At 36.7% G+C, this 19,785-nt stretch overlaps 2 pseudogenes; one reads left to right on the top strand and one right to left on the bottom strand.

Moving 5' to 3' along the window:
* The first annotated feature begins 4,404 nt into the window (after window positions 1-4,404).
* On the top strand, window positions 4,405-6,256 carry LOC107140233 (annotated as a pseudogene).
* Window positions 6,257-14,906: 8,650 nt separating this feature from the next.
* Window positions 14,907-16,700, bottom strand: LOC107140232 (annotated as a pseudogene).
* Window positions 16,701-19,785: the final 3,085 nt, after the last annotated feature.

The following is a 19,785-nucleotide window of genomic DNA, read 5'->3' as shown; positions in this document are numbered from 1 at the left end:
ATAGTTGGGACCAACCACTAATCCTTTCTAAATCATCTAATTATTGTCTGGATTTTCAACTCCTTAGAACAGGTGGCCCAAGTGTTTTCTTGATCATTATTTTGAGCAATTTGCTCCGTTGCTTTCTTATTGTCTGTTTTCCAGGCCTACAAACCTGTAAACATTTATATCAAGGTTCAAGTACACCAAAACTATTTTTTAAATTATACTTATTGAGACTGAAGGAGTCCAAGAGTTGACTTACATAGTTATTTGTAAAATAATCTACAGTTAAAACCTCACTGGTGTTATCCACTTGATGTTTCTCTATGAATTTTGAACTTCTGTTATCCTTTGCCTTTATATTGTATAGGAAAGAGGAGCTGTCCAAATTTGTTCTGTAGTTTTGCATACACTTTCTGTAAAGTGTATATAAACAGTCTTATATAGCACTTGCAATATAGGCTTTTATAGGCCTTTTGTTCTTTGTGTTTAAGGAAGTAATAGAATGAGTAGAAAGGAAAATTATGTTTCATTTGTTGCATGGTGATTTTTATCAACTACTTATTTCTTACCTGAATCTAAAATTCACTTAATATCAGATACTTCCACTAAATCTCATAACTGGAAAATAATATTTCAAATAATCACTATCAGGATAAGAATGTTTGGTTTGGAATATTTTTTGAAGTAAAACTATAACACAAAGTTTCAGTTTTTTAAAAGAGAGAGTGAGAGAGAGAGAGAGAATTTTTTAATATTTATTTTTTAGTTTTCGGCAGACACCACATCTTTGTTTGTATGTGGTACTAAGGATCGAACCCAGGCCGCTCGCATGCCAGGCTAGCGCGCTACCGCTTGAGCCACATTCCCAGCCCCAAAAGTTTCATTTTAATTGCTATGTTTTCTAAGAAATTTATTAGAGCCAATCAATAATGATAAGTTTAACCAACAATAAAAAATTTAAAAAATAAATAAATAAAATAATAAGTTTAAATATACATGATTTAGGAACAGAGAGAAGGGATGAGAATTGAAAATATGCAGTAGTTTGTAAAACCTCTTTAGAAAGTAGGGGAAGGGATTTGATACCTTTCCTTCAAAATATTTACAGCTTACATGGCTCTTTTAAAATTTGAAATGTATTGTGAGGTTTTCTTATTCTCATTTGCTTTAAAGCCTTCCCTGTATTGTATCACAGTCTACATTTATAATTGTACATTTTCCTTAGTGGGACACATTGGATTGGAGGATGAAAGGTGTGATAGGAGCAAAGGGTATTTAAACATCATTGATTCCAATCCATGTTCCTTGGAGTAGGACATCTGGAGTTAATTCACTTGCCTGGGGCCATATATCAAGTCTGTAGCAGCCAGGGGTAGAACACTGTCTTTCTTTGTGTCTATGTTCTTGCCAGGATATTCTACTCACTGCATGTTTGATTTTAGGGTAAGTTTTAAGCTGCTGGGAACTCAGTTAGAAAGTTACCCATGGCACTATATAGATGGATACAGATTGTTCTAGTCTTTCTTTTTAAGCTTATATCCATGGACTCCCAACTCAATTTCCTTAGAAAACAAGGTCCAGACTGTTAAATATTCTTATGCTGATGGTATGGAATCCGATTGGTAAAATATCAGTTTGTAGAAAATTAATTAATAAAATAACTCATTTCTTATTTCACATGGATCAGAACCTTCGTGTGTGCCAGGAGATGTTATAAGTGTAGTGGATAGCAACAACCCAAGAAATGGCCCCAAATCCCTGCCCTTATGGAGACAGGGTTCTAGTTGTGAAGATGAAGTTAGGGTCTATGAGGAATAGAAAAGAAGTATATGAGATTACTACATTCAAGAGCTTAATGTCTGTCAAATTCAACAGCACAATGGAAAAATGTAATAGCTGCTGTTATTGTGACTTATAGATAACTGGTTTTTAAAACATTTTCTTATCTTTTCTCTTCTAATAATCCTGTGGAGAATTCCTGGTGGAACCAGGGCTCAAATGCAGTTGATTAGATTCTAAATCCTTTAATCTTTTTGGTATAGCATTTGTTTTTTTTTAATAAATGACAGAAGAATGCATTATAATTTTTATAACAAATATACAGCACGATTTTTCATATCTCTGTTTGTATATAAAGTATGTTGACACCAATTCGTATCTTCAAACATGTACTTTGGATAATGATGTCTCTTGATACAATTTCAAGACCCAGCTTCTCCTCTGAATTTAACACTGACTGGCTTGAACATAACACAACAATCTAGTTTCTTTATCTATAAAACAAAAACAGTAAGCCTAGCCCTAACTTGTTTTGTTTTGCAGGAGATTTTTGAAAATTCAATAAGTGGCTTTTATGAAACTAGTCTCTAAACCACTATATAAATGTGAAACATTGTTATACACCATAATTTTCTTGTTTTTTGTCCAGGGAAAACTGAAGATTTTTTTTTAGAACCAAGAAATAAAATAAAAACTTAAAGAATCTTCCCCCACCCCGCCGCCATTTTTTATAGCCTGTGAGTTGGAAATAGTTTTAGTGTTGTCAATAATCTGATCTTTTATGGGCTATTCTTTGTAAATCCTAAGAATACCTGTAAACCACAGTTAAAAAATATTCTCCTACATGTTCTAAAGATTTTCTAATTTTATAATCAACATTTAGTATTGTTTATTATGTATGACTTGGGGAGGGTTTTTTCAATTTCTGTGTTGCCCAGGTCAACTTTTGTAAATAGTCCATCCTTTTGTCACTGGTATAAAATGTCATAAATAAAGTTTGCAAATGTATAGGTTTGTTTCTGGGCTTGCTATTGTGTTCCATTAGTTTATTCTTTGTCCGTGTGCCGATGTGATATCTACGTGGGCATAAATCCTGGCTGCTCTCTTTACCATTTGTCTGGCCTTGGCTACTCAGCCTCAGTCATTGCTTAATAATGGTGTGCACTTCACCATACAGCTGTTGCCGAGCTATCCCTCAATACTGACCTTAAAGTTTTAGGACTTTCTTATCTTCTAAGTAATTCCCATGCCTCACTTGAGTTCACAGTGCTGCCTCTCTTGACCCTGGGGCATGGAAGATTTCTAAGCAGTTGTCAAATAGTCCTTGTTCTTCCTAGATGCCATCTATCCAGGACAGAAGGGTAAAAGTTTGTCTGAGTTCCCAAACCTATGTGGGATTTCTGTTATCCATGCTTGGCTGACCAGGTTCCTCATTTTCTCTATGAGAAAGAGTACTGAACACTTTAGCTAATGCCTTAGTTGAGGAAATATCACCAGGTAAAAGAAATTAGAGAAGTAAATCATTTTTAAATATAATTACAAGTATATTATAATGCTATAAAATTAATAACACATGTTCAGAGACCTTTAAAATTTTTAAACTATCATTCTACTACATCAGTCTACATTTACATAAAAATAGCCAATGTGATTAATTTTCCATCTATTCTCAAGAAATAGGAGTTTTTATATGTCTCACTTATGCTATTTATTAAGAACCAAGTTTTCAAGATATTTTATAAGGACCCCATCCCACTATTAGCTTACCAAATGGTAACTTGAACTCTTAAATGAGAGGTACATTTTTAACTATCAGCAAAAATGTTTTCATCTGAAAATACAAGTCCTCATTAATTATTCTATAAAATTTTCATTGATATAAATAGTTTATAATTAGGTTATGCTTATAGAGCACTTAGATTTTCTTTCAGGCAGAGAGTGTAACGATTTGACCTACAATAATTGCTGAGAATATCTTTATCAATTAAGACTTACTAAGAGTCTTTATCAGATGACACACATATGTTAGAGCACTAATCTCCAGGATACATAAAGAACTCAAAAAACTTAACACCAAAAAACCACTAACAACCCAATCAATAAATGGGCTAAGAAGCTGAACAGACACTTCTCAGAAGAAGATATACATTAAATCAACAAATATAGAAAAAAAATGTTCAACATCTCTAGTAATTAGAGAAATGCAACAAAACTATGCTAAGATTTCTTCTCACACCAGTAATAATGGCAGTTATCAAGAATACAGGCAACAATAAATATTGGTGAGGATGTGGGGAAAAGGTACACTTACACATTGCTGGTGGGACTGCAAATTGGTGCAACCAATCTGGAAAGCAGTATGGAGATTGCTTAGAAAACTTGGAATGGAACCACCATTTGACCCAACTATCCTACTTCTTGATCTATACCCAAGAGACTTAAAATAAGCTATAGTAATGCAGCCACATCAGCGTTCATAGCGGCTCAATTCACAGTAACTAAACTGTGGAAGCAACCTAGATGCCCTTCAATGGATGAATGGATAAAGAAACTGTGGTATATATACACAGAGTGGAATATTATTCAGCATTGAAAGAGAATAAAATTATGGCTTTTGCAGGTAAATGGATGGAGTTGGAGATATTATACTAAGCAAAGTAAGCCAATCCCAGAAAACGAAAGGCCAAATGTTCTCCCTGGTAAGTGGATGCTGATCCATAATGGGGAGAGGAGAGGCATGGGAAAAATGGAGAAACTTTAACTGGGCAAAGGGGAAGGAAGGTAGGGAGGGTATATGGGGGCAGGGAAGATGGTGTAATGAGATGGACATCATTACCCTAGGTACATGTATGACTGCACATATGGTGTGATGCTACATCGTGTACAACCATAGAAATGTACATTTGTGCTGCAGTTGTGTATAATGAATAAAAATGCATCCTGCTCTTATATATACCTAATTATAATGAATCAATTAGTTTAAAAAAAAAGACTACAGAGAGAGAGAGAGAGAGAGAGAGAGAGACTTCATTGTACCTGCCACCAGCTCTGAGTTGCAGTGCATCCTGTTACCAGCCTTGCAGGAACAGGTTACAGAACAGCGGCTGCAGCCCAGGGAGCTGCAGTACCAGTGGCAGATCAAGCCCATCCTATATTGTGGCTTCAGAAAGGAAGGCTGAATAGACACTGACACCCTGTCTTTCTTTTCTTTTCATGAAAGCATGCTATAGCCTGAGAGATGAATTCCTCTGCTGACAACCAAATGTGTATTCTGGAATGGTGTTTTGGAGGAATTGGTGTGATTTATCAAGGGATCCACAAAGCTAAGAACTATCTTCCAGGCAAGAAACATCTGGAATACCAATGCATCTCAAGCCTTTTGGGACGGCCTGGGATTCTCCACCAGAAAAGAAAGGGTCCTGGGCCCAGTTGGAGACATTTTTGGGCAGAACACAAAGATATGGATTCAGATTATTCTGATCAAGGAGTAGGCCAACTTCAAAAAGTGATCAACACCATCAAAACCAACCCTGAAGACAGAAGAATCATCATGTGTGTTTGGAAACCAAAAGATTTTCCTCTGATGGTGCTGCCTCCATGCCATGCCTTCTGCCAGTTCTACAGTGAATGGGGAGCTGTCCTGTTGGCTGTACCAAAGGTCAGGAGTCATGGGCTTGGGCGTGCCTTTCAACATCGAGTGCTATGCCCTGCTTACCTTACATGATTACACACATCACGGACCTGCAGTCAGATAACTTTATGCATTCTTTGGGAATGCACATTTTTACCTGAATCACATTGAGCCACTGAAAATTCAGCTTCTACAAGAACCAAGAGCTTTCCCAAAGCTCAAAATCCTTCAAAATGTTGAGAAAATTGACAACTTCAAACTTGAAGACTTTCAGATTGAAGAGTACAATCTACATCCAACTATTAAAGTGGAGATGGTTGTTTAGAGTGCTTTTAAAGGAGTTGGAAAGGTCTTGTCCCTGTAGGGGTTGGGCCTGATACCCAGGTGAAAGTTTTTTCCTAAAGAAAAAGGAACTAGGTCAAAAATCTGTTCATGACTTACCAATTATTCTTCATTAGCTTTTAAATATGTTACCATTGGCAGACATAACTGCTATTGTTTTAGTAATCATGTTTTGTTAACTGAGGGAGCATGAAAGTCCTGAGAGAAGAAAGTGGAAATTTATATACTTTTAGCAAAAATATATAGTATTTCAGTCTCTTGGCTTCATGAAGACTGGTGAATTTCATTAGTTGTATAAGCTATTCCCTTCAATTTTGAAGTAACCCATCATTAAGAATATAAGAGCTTATGAATGCTTATTTTATATGTTGATGTAGTAAAGATCTATCTGAAAAAAAGACTTATTAAATTGTATATAATAAAAAATATGCCCTATAGGAAAGAAAGTAGAACAAATCAGACATAACTTTCCTGTGTTCATATATGAATACACCACCAGGTTAACTCCACACCATGTTCAACCCCAAGAATGGGATCCTAACTAGATCCCATTAAGTTATAATCCATGTATGTATAATACATCAAAAATACATTTACTGTTCCATATATCTAAAAAAATCAATTAAAAAAGAAGGATTGCCTTACCAAAATTATATGCCCTGAGAAGGAGATATGTCCATGCCTTTTCCACATTGTTAACTAAAAACTATCTTCTGTTTCTCCCCAAAGACTTTGCAATATTTCTATTCTAAGGTATTATACATTTTTATTTATGCCCTCCTATAGAGAATTCTGTGAAATTATTGATGTAATTGATCTCAAGTTGATTTTATACAACAGACCCTTTATTTGCCAACTATAATTATACAATAATTTTTAATGCATAAAACTTGGAAAATTATTTCTTTCTGTGGATCTCAAATATTTACAAAGTACCCATTTACCCATTGCACAGTCTTAACCATGGTCAGAAGAAATCCCCCATGGGCAATAGATGTTTCTCTCAGTAGCATGTTTGAATCCTTATGATAATGATGTAGTTGGCAGGCCATAATAATAATTTAAGTGTACATATTCATGAGCACTTGTGTAGGTAAGTTCAGACCTTAAGCTGTCTCTCCTTTTCAGAGCAGTGGTTCTGGTATCAGTTCTGTTTTTACCTTTGCTGTGCTGTTTGAGTCTGCCTGATATGCCTCCAGTTCCCGAGGCCTTTTACCCCCTACTTCTCTGGCCAGAGACTTAGTTTTTCTCTTCCTTTCTCTGGGTTTTAAATATCACAATTGCTGCCACAGTAAAGCTGTTCCCCAATGGGAGTTGGACTAAGGCAGGGATGGGAGAGAGAAGAGGAGAAGCGAAACAACTCAAAGATTCCTTCCATGCCTACTAGTATGCAGGGACCCCTCTACCAGACCTGTGGTGAGAATAAAGGGGTCTCTCCTTGAGTTTTTATGGCATGTTTCTGTCATTTAATGCCATCTCAGATCAAAGCTGGAATACAAAGGACGGGAAAACAAAGAAGAAAAAACCCATTACAAATCGTTATTCAAGTTTAATTTTCAGTTCCCCAATAATTTCTTCCACTCCATCTTGGCTGACACCCGAAGTTTGGGATCTTTAAGAACGCAAATGAAGGCTAAACAAAGAATGAAGGTTTAACCAAGGCTCAGCTGAGTATGACTTGGAAAATCTGGGTTGCTCAGTTCTGCCGGGCTCCTGCACTCACTCTACGTACCTTGAGGTTGGAGGAGTTTGAGAGTTTTTATGGTGACACCAGTCTCTTCCTGCTCAGAGCATGAATAAAAGGTGAACACTCCTGAATGTTTTTATGTCTTATTTCTGGTGGAAATTGATTACATACAAATACATGGGCAATGACATTTTTATTGCAGGAATTTTCCAAGCATGCATGAAGCCCCGGGTTTGACCCCCCCCAGAATCTTTAAAAATAACAATTAAATAAATAATTTTTTTTAAAAAATCTTGTATGAACAGAGATGTACCCCTATTAAGAATATCCTTCAATTCTGAAATTTCATGATAAAATAATGTTGCCAATATGCAAAAATCAAAAATTTAAAGTCATTAGAGTCAACTTTACACAAAAGAAAAGTCAATCAACATGAATTTTAAAAATTTTGAATATGGGAAAGCAGGCAAATAAAAACTCCTCCCTAAATTCTTTTACAATGTCCCCTCTCATTGCGCCCACACTGGCCAAAAATGTTTTTATTACTGTAAGCTAAACTTCTGGCACCCTTGAGTGCAGCCTTCTGGAAACACAGCTACTAGTGCTCTGCTTAGGTAAGCTTTCCTTCTGTAAGAATTTTTAGAGCAGCTGTGTTTAAAATCTGTGTATCCTCCACAGCCAACTCATACTGATATGTTCCCCCAGGGTTCATGCAAATATACTATTTTATCAGATTTTTTTCTCATCTGTGCTCAACCAGGCTTATAAGGATACATAAAATACACAATTGGAAAATTAGACTATATTGAATAATAAAAGAAAAACAAGGTGAGGCAAAGTGATCAAGAAATTAGATAAAGATACATAAAATAATGACTAACCATCCTTCCATCAAAGGACTGTATAGTTAACTGTACACATTTATATTAATTGTGATAGCCCAGGTTATGCCATAGTAAGAACAATTACCAAAATGTCAGAAGCTTTTGACAATAATTTCTCTTTTAGGTTATAGATTTTTTTTTTCTGATTTCTGTGCTAATGGAGTACCTATTGGCATTCATGCCTGTCACTTTGACGGAGGAAAGAAACTTTGAAGTGCATTGCCCTTAAAGGCTTTGATAATGTTAAATCTACTGACCATCATTAGCCAGAACAAGCCTCATGACTTCACTCACAAGCAAGTTGGTAAGTCCAGGCTTCCCCCATTGAAAGAGCAGGGGTAGATATTGGTGGGCAGCCAGTTCCCACTGTAGCAATCTCAGGGCAGGAAAGGAAACCAGAACAGTTCTGATTCATATTTTCCTGAGATAAAAACAAATACAACAGCTCAAGAAAATTACAACTATTTTTATTCTACTTTCAGATAGGAATTTCTCCAGGATTCCTCATTAAGAGGACTGCATTTGTAATGCAGTCACAGAATTTTCTCAAAAGGTACTTGTATGAGTTTATGATATCACAACATCTTCAATTTGTTTAAACAGGCTCTGGAGGGCTTAAATATTTGTGGTTTATGTATCTATCTCTTTGCCAAATGCTCCACTCCGAGATGTATTTTAGCATTTTATGTTGAGTTATTGTGCTTAATTATTTGAAGGGCAGCAAGTGCTAGATTGGGTACTTTATGAGGGTTCTAGAAAGAAACTATTCTTTGCTGCGAGGTGAGAACTAATTTACCTTCCTAATACCTACCAACTTTGGGCCAGTTAAGATCCAAATATGGAAACGAAGGAACCAACAAGAGTCTTATCAGAAATCTATGCTATACTTCTGAGGTGAGCTGGGGGAGAACCCAGTGTTTGGATAAAGATCCTTTTCAGACAGTTCTGAATTGTTCTTCTTGTGCAGATAACTCATCCATTAATGGATCTCTCATAGTTGAGCAATTTTGTTTTTAGAAAAGTATTTCAAGATAAAGAGAGCAAGATTCCCTTCAATGCAGAAATTTTATAGCGAAATAAGGTACAGACAGGAATACTTCATTTTAAAAATAATTTTGCCAGCAATTTTATGAATAACCAATTTAAAAGCTAAGAATTTTCTTCTAAAATAAATTAATAATAATAATAAAAACTTTAATTGAACACTTGCTATGGCCAAACAATATTACAAGTAAGCTCTTAAATGCATTTTCATTTAATTTTCACAGCAGTGTTAGGTAAAAAAGAATTATTAATCCTAATCTTCTAGTGGGGTAAAATGAAGTCATATAATTAGTCTAAGGATAAACAAGGTACTAAGCTTGTGGAGCTGGGGGTTTAGAAAAGGCTGGCTAAATGTAGAACACTTAGCAACTCTATTTACAATATATATTTTAGTAAAATAACTCCAGCTTTTATGTATAGAGAGAATTTACTAGCAAGATCAGTTTGGGATAATGAAAGCATCAACTGTGTATAGAGAGGCGACTTGTCTTTCTGTCTTGGGTTCATTAAGCACATTCAAAAGAAAAAAGAAAAGCAGGAAGATTCAGCAGAAGCATATTTTCAATTTCAGGGAATTTAACTTCTGCCAAAGGCCATTCTCATCTGTCTCTTTGCAAATGAATATTAATATGTTTTATGTCTCCATAAAAGCATCAAAACATGGGGATTTATACTGTGCTCTACAATTTAGTTACGCTTTTTGTCGTGGAGTTAAAAGTTAAAGAAAAGCCCATGTAGTGCTGCAGACTTTGACCTGGATCTGATGGCTTAAACAGCTATATGTTCTGCACTTTTTTGAGGCAACTAGCTTAAGGTAGCTCAATTCCAACCCATTTTTATCCTAAGTAAAGAGGAAAATGCCAGACAAACTCAGGGTTGCTGGGTTTCCATCTTCAATGTTGTCTTAAGCAGTCAAAATTCCCTTTATCTGTAATGCTCAGGTTCTCCTACAAGAGATGTTGTAGAAGATCAGCCTCCTCTTGAAGGAGAAACATTTCTGATAATCTTTCCTGCTAGTATCTAGGTTTAGGTTTTTCAGGCTTTTGCAGATCTGCTATGTTAATTTATCACTCTTTTGTTTACTTTGTGATTTTAAAGTTTTTTTGGTTAGTGCGTTACTGCTCTCGTTTTCTTTGTCCTCTTGCATTCATATCATTGAAAATAATTTTATTGTCATTTAGGTGCAGTTTTTAGGAAGCACGGGGGAAAAATGAACTGAGCATGTCATATGAAGTGCAAATCCTTCTTTAGTTTTCTCACCTGTGAAACTGGGGAGTTGGAATTGACAATGTTTAAGGCAGTTCAATATTTATCCTTTTCTGCTGAGTTGGATCAAATCAAGATAACATATTCTCTCCTTCAAGCAGTTCAGCTAAATCCCATAGCAGGAGCAAACATGAGAGAATAAACATCCAGAGACCTCAAGTAAACCCAAAGCTCCTGAAGGCAGTCAAAGTCCTTAAGAAGGAAATATATTTTTCTATGTATAGCTTTAGGCAAGATATAGAGGGAAATTCCTGAGAAGGTCACACAGCAACTTAAATTTCCAATGTGGTATAGCTGGTCAAGAGCAAATTTTTTAATAGACTTGAAGGCCCTATGGAGTTGCCAAATGGAACAGAGAGAAGGGTTAAAGCAAAAGATTCAGTGACCCAAGCATTGATAGGAACAAAAACTGCCAATTATTGCTTCCAGCCCGAACCCCCAATTGGCCTCCTCGGAGGAGTAAGTATATCATTTTACACAATATGAATAAAGGAACTGTGAGAGGCGATGACCCCACGGCACAGAAAGAGACCTGATTATCCTGAGTTGAACTAATTTATCTGTGTTCTGTTTTCCCTAATTTATCCTGCCCATTCCTGCCTACTCTGATCAAGCTGATACCTGCTAAAACAAATACATTTCATGATCTACAAGTTCCTGCAGATTCAAGTACCTAATGTGTAGGCTTTATATGAATAGAATTATGCAGTACATTGTGTGTGACAGAGTATTTTTCACTCAACATTACCTTCTTGTGGTTTTCATCCTGTTTCCTTATATTCAAAATGTCCTTTATAACCACATATAATTGCTTTATATCCAGTTTGACAAACTTAGTCTTATTTTGAATGTTAAATCCATATAGTTAATGGAATTATTGTTATCTCTAGGTTTACATTATCATCTTATTCATGTTTTATGTGGTCCATCAGTTTATGCTTTCTTTTTATTTTTTTTTTTCTGTTTTTAGATTCTAAGAACTTTTTTGATGGATTGAGAAGTGTTTTATTGAGTGATGGAGTAGGTATATTTTTTTCTGCAGTTAAGCTATAGCAGTTCTTTCCCTCCCTCCTTTGATATAGGTGTGTAAAGATGATTTTTTGTGTGTGCACTTCCTTTGTCTCTCTAGGGACAGAATTGGTGACTTCCCTGGGGCCAAGATAACCCTATACCAATCTCCCCACTGGTCATCTATAATTGCCCCAGGCCACAGTGTCTTGGGCCTTACCCTGTTCAGGCTTTCAGAGAAACTTCTTTCCAGTCATCCCCTTGAGCAAGGGCATCAGGTTTGGGCAGGGCACTTGCCTTTGAACTTGGCAGATGTACTCCGGCAGGCAGTACTGTAGGCAGTCAAAGCTGACTGGATGAGAGACCTATCTTTTCTCCTGCTCCTCTTTCTGCAACATTTCTCCCTTCTTCCTCAAGATTTTTATGAAATGCTCCTTGACTTTATGGGTCTTAATCTGTACATCTACTAAGATCTACTCTCTGGAGAGAACTATGGGAAGGGTGAAGGCATCATGATCTGCACCCAAGGGTTGTTTTTGTACTGGATCTGAGGTATGCTAAAAAATGTAAGTTTTTTGGTGTCCTTATCCAGCTCTACATGCATGTTGTAATTCACCATCATGACCTGCATTACATTCTTGAAATCAAGTTAAGGTACTGCAGAGTGGGGGCAGATGGGGAACAGACTTTCATGGGCATGGTGGTGATGGCTGAGCAGTGAGGAGATCATGCTGAACTGGTCTGTTCACGATGTGGAAGACCCTTCCCCTCACTCCTTCCACCACCCCGTGAATGTTTCCACTCCCACTCCCAAAATATTATATATTCATTTATTTTCCTTTCTTTTCTCACATTAAGTACACATGTTTACTATTCTTCTAGTGTTTATCCTAGCAGGTACAGTGTACATCCTGATTTGTTTCAGTGTAAAAAGAATTAATTTTACCCCTTTTGAAATACTTTTAGAATCCCAGACCTCTTTTTTTCAACTTAACACCTTCATCCTTTCTGTGTATCATTGTTATCATGCATTTTAATTTCACATGCATTTTAAAACTCTACACACATTACAAGTAATGATTTGTATAGTTGGTATTCATTATACTTATCTTTTCCAACATCCATTTTTCCAGCTTTATTAAAAAATAACTGACAAATAAAATAATATATATTGAAAGATTGAAGCGTGGGGTTTTGATACACATTTATATTTTGAAATCATTATCAAAATCAAGACCACCATATCTATAACTCATGTAGTTACAGATATGGTTGATTGTGAGTTATATGAGTCCTTTACATACTTTGGATGCTAACTTTTTATTAAGTATATGTTTAGCAAATATTTTCTCCTATTTCAAAGGTTGTATTCATTTTATTGATTCCTTTGTTATGAAGAATCATTTTATTTTGATATGTTTCCATTTGTCTTTTTTTTGTTGTTCTTGTTGCCACTGCTTTTGGTATCAAATGCAAAAACTCATTATTAAGACCAATGTCAAGAATATTTTTCCTATATTTTCTCCCAGCAGTTGTATGGTTTCTAGTCTTATATATAAATATTTAATCCACTTTAGTTTTTGTTGATGATGTAATATCAGATACCACTTTCTTTTCTTTTGCCCATGGATATGTAGTTTCCCCAGCATCATTGATTGAAGAGATTATTCTTTTCTCATTATGAATTTTTGGCTTCTTTGTCAAAAATTAGTTGTCTGTCCGCAAGTGGGTTTATCTTTTCTTTCTGTTTTGTTCTATTGGTTTCCAAATCTATTTTCCATACTGTCTTATTATTTTTACAGCTTTGCCATATTATATGAAATAAGGTAGTATTTGCTTTAGCCATCCAGCATCTTTTGTGGTTCCATATGAAAGTTAGCATTATTTTTTTTATTTCCATGAAAAATATCATTGTAATTTTCATTGGGATAGCATTGACTCTATAGATTACTGAGAAGTATAGATATTTTAACATTAATTCTTCTGCTATATGAACATGGAATGTCTTCCCATTTTATTGTGTCATCAATTTCTTTCATCAATATTTTATATTTTTCAGCAAATATTTCTTTTTTCACATTTGCAATATTGTATTTTAGTGGAAAATTAAATACAAACTGTTTAAAAAATTAATAACTTTGCCTTAAAAAATAATTTCAAAAAAAATTGGATGACATCAACACATTTTAGGTATTGATGTTTCTTTCTAAGTCTTCTTCATGTAGATTCTCCTGTGGCATCTGTTTCTCCCATACAAGGTGCACAGGCCTATGCAAAGGAGAAGGAAGATATTAGTGCCTCATACAGGGGTTCTGTTCAGACTAACCAGGGGAAGCCCAGGGCCAAGTCAGGATGAAAGCAAAGGTGACCCTGTGGCAATTTCATATCAGATGAAGACCTGAACAGCCACACTGAAATATCTCATCCATTTGTGAACTTCAAGGGCCAGAAACACAAGCAAAAATTAATAGGGCTAACCTCATAAATATTCTATGCAATCATGAAGAGGAAGAAAACTAACCCCAATAGTTGATACATACCTAAGGATAAGGCTCTGAGCCACACTTTTCATCTTGAAATTTAAAATGTAATTTGATCATTTTCAGGCCTCATTCTATGTATAAAGTATCCATCAGAAAGTTCATAGTGATCCTTCGTCTGGGGCTGAATCAGTAAATACTGACTTAAAAACTGAAATAAAAGACAGTTCCGTAGGGTGCTGATGTCACTTACCTGCATGAGAATTCTGGTACAGGACTAAATAGGCTACAGAGAAACAGAGAACAATCTTTCAAAAAAAAAAAAACCTCTCACAAAAGTGTTCTGAAGAGGGGCTGGGATTGTGGCTCAGCGGTAGAGCACTCGCCTAGCATGTGCAACGCCCTGGGTTCTATCCTCAGCATTACATAAAAATAAAATAATAAAGATATTGTGTCCAACTACAACTAAAAAATAAATATTAAAAAAATGTGCTCTGAAGAGTATTTATAACCAACAAAGGATCCAACCAGAAGGAGAGGTAATACATGGCCTCTTGATACACTCAATGTGCTGACATTTTAGAGCTCAGAAGCTTAGCCTATGATAATTCTGCAAATAGTCTGTCTTCTCAGTCATATGGAACATGGGGGAGGGGTAAGGATTTCCTAGTTTTCATTCCATTTTCACACCAAAGTTGACTTTTCATCACTGAGATCCTCAGCATTCACCTTGGCAACGTAAACTTGATACTGTACATTGTCTTCTGGATTTTTTTCTTTGTTTTTTAGGATGCTGGCCTTCATAGCACAGATTTGTTTTGCTGGTCCTTAATCATCTGCTCCAGCTCAGCCATCTCGAATTTCAGGAACTCTGTGGCATAGTCTGTGATACTCTGCTCCTTCTGCAGGGCCTCTATGTGCTGTTTGTTCTCCCTGTGCCACAGCTGGAACTCATTCTGCATGGCATCCACATTTTCATGGATCCAGTCCCTGATCTTCCTCTGAGGAAGCACACTCTTACAGGGTCTGAATGAACATTCAATCTTCTTGATCTCCTTGGAAACAATATACTTCTCCTTCTTCCATGCCAACTCAAAGACAAAGGATTTCTCCTTCTCTCCAGATTTGGATGACTGCTGCACTTCCTCATAATCTTTCTTAGTCTCCAATTTTTTTTCACAAGTCCACCATGCTTCTCACTGTCCTCTAGCTCCATTGCTAGAATGTTTTCAATTTCTGACATTTCAGAGATCTGAGGAGCAGCCGCCACCACAAAATGATCATCATCTTCATTGTCTGAATTATGTTAACCTATAATCACATTTGAGATTACTTTATCATTCCCTGTCCTATCCCTCATTAAGGTCTCCATGCTCTCTCCTGCAATTTGACGGGGGAGGCGCTGGCCTTGCACTACTGGTCCAAGGTACTCTGACACTGGAGGATAGCTCCCTGAGGGCTTCTGGATTCTTGAACAACTCGGATTTATCTTGGCCAGTAGGTCCAGCCTCTCCTTCTGCATCGCTTACGAACACCTTCCACGGAATATTTGGATTATCGTTTTGATGTTTTTGATATCAATGACATGGACACTGTCATAGAAATCTCAGCCTCTGGAATCTTTAAAGGATCCATCTGACAACTTTTCAGACATCTCCTGAGCTTGCTTTCTCTCCAGCTTTTTCGGTTCTCTGTTCTCCCTGTTTAGGTCCCTGGAGTGCTCCCCATTTCTCACTCTCCACTGCTCCCAGTCTCTCAGACCCTCCTCTCCCTCTCCTCCAGGTCTGCATCTAGGTCCAGGTCCTTGTTGCGTCTGTCTGTCCCTCTCTTGCTCCTGCTTGGCCCTATTTCTGCTTTTTCTCCTTCTCCCCTTCCTTGTACTTGTCCCTCTCAGCACCTTTATGTCCGTGTCCGTCATTCTCCTTCACCTTTTCTTTCTCCCTTTCTTTCCCTCTTGACTTGCTTTCTTCTTTCAACTCTTCTTTCTGTTTTCCATCTCTGCTTGTACTTCTTTTACTTCAGAATTTCCTGTATCCTCTCTATCCTTGTGAGCCCTGGAATCTTCTTCCCTCGCATTCTAACTGTTCAACTGGTGAGACTTCGAGGTCCGAAGAGAAGGCCCTTTCTCTCACGTCCGGCCTCTCTCCACTGCATCCTCGCTGGAGAGCTTGTTGATGCTGCACTCTGTACTTACCTGACGCAGCTGATTTGTTCTTTCAGGGTGGTGCCCAATAACAGTTCAGTCCCGAAACCATCATGACCACATGTATGGTCTTCTGTAGGAAGTTGATTTTTGCATCTTTATCCTTGACATTGTCTGACTTCATCTCGACGTCTGTGTAGAGGCCCTTCAAGACCCAGTGGTCCTAATAACCTCTGTGACCATGTCCTGCAGGTCAAGGAACGGGGGCTTGTTCTGCAGCTTCTCTGACACTGGCGGTCTGCAGATCACCTTGCCCGGCGACTTCTGCTACATCACCACCACAAGGCTGCCCACCCATGGCCTCAGCCAGCCTAGTCAGGTGGAGGTGATGAACCAGGGTCCCATCCTACAGCCATGAAAGGGCTACACAGCCTTAGCAACTGACCCGCATGACGCCCTCCCCACCCGAAGCCCTGCCCCCTAAGTCAGATATTTCTTCAGTGGTGGAATTCTTTAAAAAAAATATTTTTTAGTTGTTGATAGGCCTTTATTTTATTTATTTGTATGTGGTGCTTAGAATCGAACCCAGTATCTCACGGATGCTAGGCGAGCATGCTACCACTGAGCCTTTAAAATTCTTTCCCAAACTAATACACTGTAGAAAGTATTTGCAATTTATATATGATGACAAGAAATTAACATAAAAGCTCATAATAGCCTTGTAGAAACATTAACAAGTAGAATACAACCACAAAAATAAAGAAATATCATCAGTAAACGTAAATATGTCCATTCCCAAAATTTCCAAAAGCAAATTTTTAAAAAGGATATGTGTGCCAATTTATAAAAAATGTATAATTTTTAAACATCTTCATCATATTGAATTACCTGTATACATAAAATTTGCATATTTCAAAAATATTTTCCTCTCATGAAATTTGCAAATTTCAAGAGACAGATGATATCCATCCTATACAGATGACATAGTATACTGATATAATGGTATCAGAAAACACTTTGGCCACATGATTGATCTAGTGTGGATATGCAACTGTTTCAATCATTAGGTAGAAAAATCAGTTATTACAAGGACCACTTTTTAATGTAGTTCAAACCTCATCAAGCATCTAAGTCTTCATTATTTCTCTCTGTAAAAGGGAATTAAGTCAGTCTAGCACAAAAACAACTTGAAGAGTAATCCCAACCTGTAGCTCTTGATTACAAATTATATGCACAACTTCTAAAAGCACATTTCTTTATCCTTCATTTAAAAAAATACAATTATCTAAGCAGCATTTTGTATTGTGTTCTACTGACCTCCCTCAATGTATATACATTTTGGAATTGTGTACTTGTAAACCCAGAAAGGAAATGAAAATGAAATATCAAACTACCAGAACAACAAAAGCAAAATTACCTTATAAATCTACTGAAGAGGAAAACATTGCTCCAGATGACTTGAGCTGTGCATGATTCTTTGTGCTGAGATCTAGACAAGTTTAAGCCATCATTCATGTGGCTTTCATGGTGCATAATAGCCTGTAAGAAAGCAGAAGTGATACCTTCATTCCCTGTGTTCCCTTCCCAAGCCAGTGTCAACATCATGTGCTCTGAAATCACTGAGAGTAACAGCAAACAGAATCAAAAGGCAGGTAGAGACATCCCAATGCTATTGTGTTCAGATTAAATAACACACACACAGCTCCCTGTACAAACTAGCTTTCAATATATTCAGTTATTGTTTTACAAAATGATTCAATAAATATTGAATGAAATAAAACAAATAGCAGGGAATTTCCACATATTTATATTCAACAAATGATCTCTGGCCTCAGCAAACTGTGAACAAGCATCAAACATTGCCTCCCACTACTGTATCATCATAGGCTTCACAGCAGTTCCCGAGAGGCTGACCAATCACCAAGCACTGAGCAATGCTTCCAAAGCCTTGAAGTTCAAAACCAAATATTTTTATTAGCTCTTCAAATAGGTTCTATGTTTTAAACTTTGTACAAAATGGTAACATTAGGAGAGGTTAGTGCATGAATCTGAAGTGCATGGTTCAATGAATGTTACAGAGGGAACATACATCTAACCAACACCCAATCAGGAAGAAAAACATCAGGGAAATTTAAAGTCCTGCTCCATGCCCTGAGCTCCCTCCTGCCCCATCTTCAAAGCACTCTCCACTTTCCAGACTCCACACCATGACTCAGTCACGCACTGTGAGTAGAATCACACAGCATGTGAGCCTGAGAGTTTGCCCTCCTGCAGGGACCCTTCCAACAACGTAGCACAGTACACTTAATCAAGCACAAGAACTGAAAACTGAAATTAATGATTACAACTAAAATTACATACTACCTAGAAAGCAAGTAAAGAGAAACTCCCAACACCAAACTGAATGAGATAAAGATAATTTGCAGTCAAAAGCAAGATTATAGCCAGGCATGATGGTGCACACCTGTAATCCCAGCTACTTGGGAGGTTGAGGCAGAAAGATGGCAAGGTGGAGGCCAACCTCAGCAACTTAGTGAGACCTGGTCTCAAAATGAAAAGAAAAAAAGAACTAGGTATGGAGCTTTTTGGTAGGGCACTTGCCTACGATGTGCAAGGTTTTGCATTTGATCACCAGCACCACACACACACACACACACACACACACACACAGACAAGATTATACCATTACATACCTTCATTAAGAAGGAATGACTAAAATTATAGAGCTCATTACTCATTTTAATACTTCAATAAAAAGAAGACTAGATAAAGTTAAAAAAATTGAAGTTAATGAATCTAAAAGGAGAACTAATGATCTAGAACTAAAGCACTAGAAAAGATGAATAAACACAAAATTTGATTCTCTGACAAGGTAATTTAACCTCTCTCTAACCAAGCTAAAAATAAAATAGAAAGCAAAATCAAAGATGAGAAATTTTTTAATAGATGAAAAAAGACCAAAGAAAAATGACATTTATAGGGCATGAAAATGGTATGAAACACAAATGTAATTACCAATGAATAAAAATAATTTAATTTTCCTTATGAATACATATTCAATAACTCTGAATAAAATGAATACATACAAATCTAGTAGCATTTCAATATAACAACACATTATGGTCAACTAGAGCTCATTTTATGAATGTAGGGATTTTTCAACAATTGAATATCTCTTAACTTATTATCAATGAAACAAGGACCTTAAAACATGATTTTACCTCCTTTAATTTATCAAATTCAGCAATTATTGCTAACTATTTAAAAGCTAAGTAAAATCAGAATAGCAAAAGACTACTTATATATAAAAATAACATCCATTGTCCTAAGGATGCAAAACTTGTGACTTCTATGAATCAGGAGTGAAAAGATCTCTCTGGCCAAAAAGGCAGGGGCTAATTTGGGAGGGAATGCTGGGCAACTATCCTGGACAACCTTAAGGAAAATGGATATGTCTCCCATGGAGGTATGTGTCTGGCACCAGTGCAACCATCTGTCAAAACTCTACAGCTAAGTAAGCTTTGATGTTGAAATTA

The sequence above is a fragment of the Marmota marmota genome, unplaced genomic scaffold (assembly GCF_001458135.2).
Source record: "Marmota marmota marmota unplaced genomic scaffold, marMar, whole genome shotgun sequence".
Taxonomy (NCBI): Eukaryota; Metazoa; Chordata; class Mammalia; order Rodentia; family Sciuridae; genus Marmota; species Marmota marmota.
This window is presented reverse-complemented; position numbering and strand designations above follow the sequence as displayed.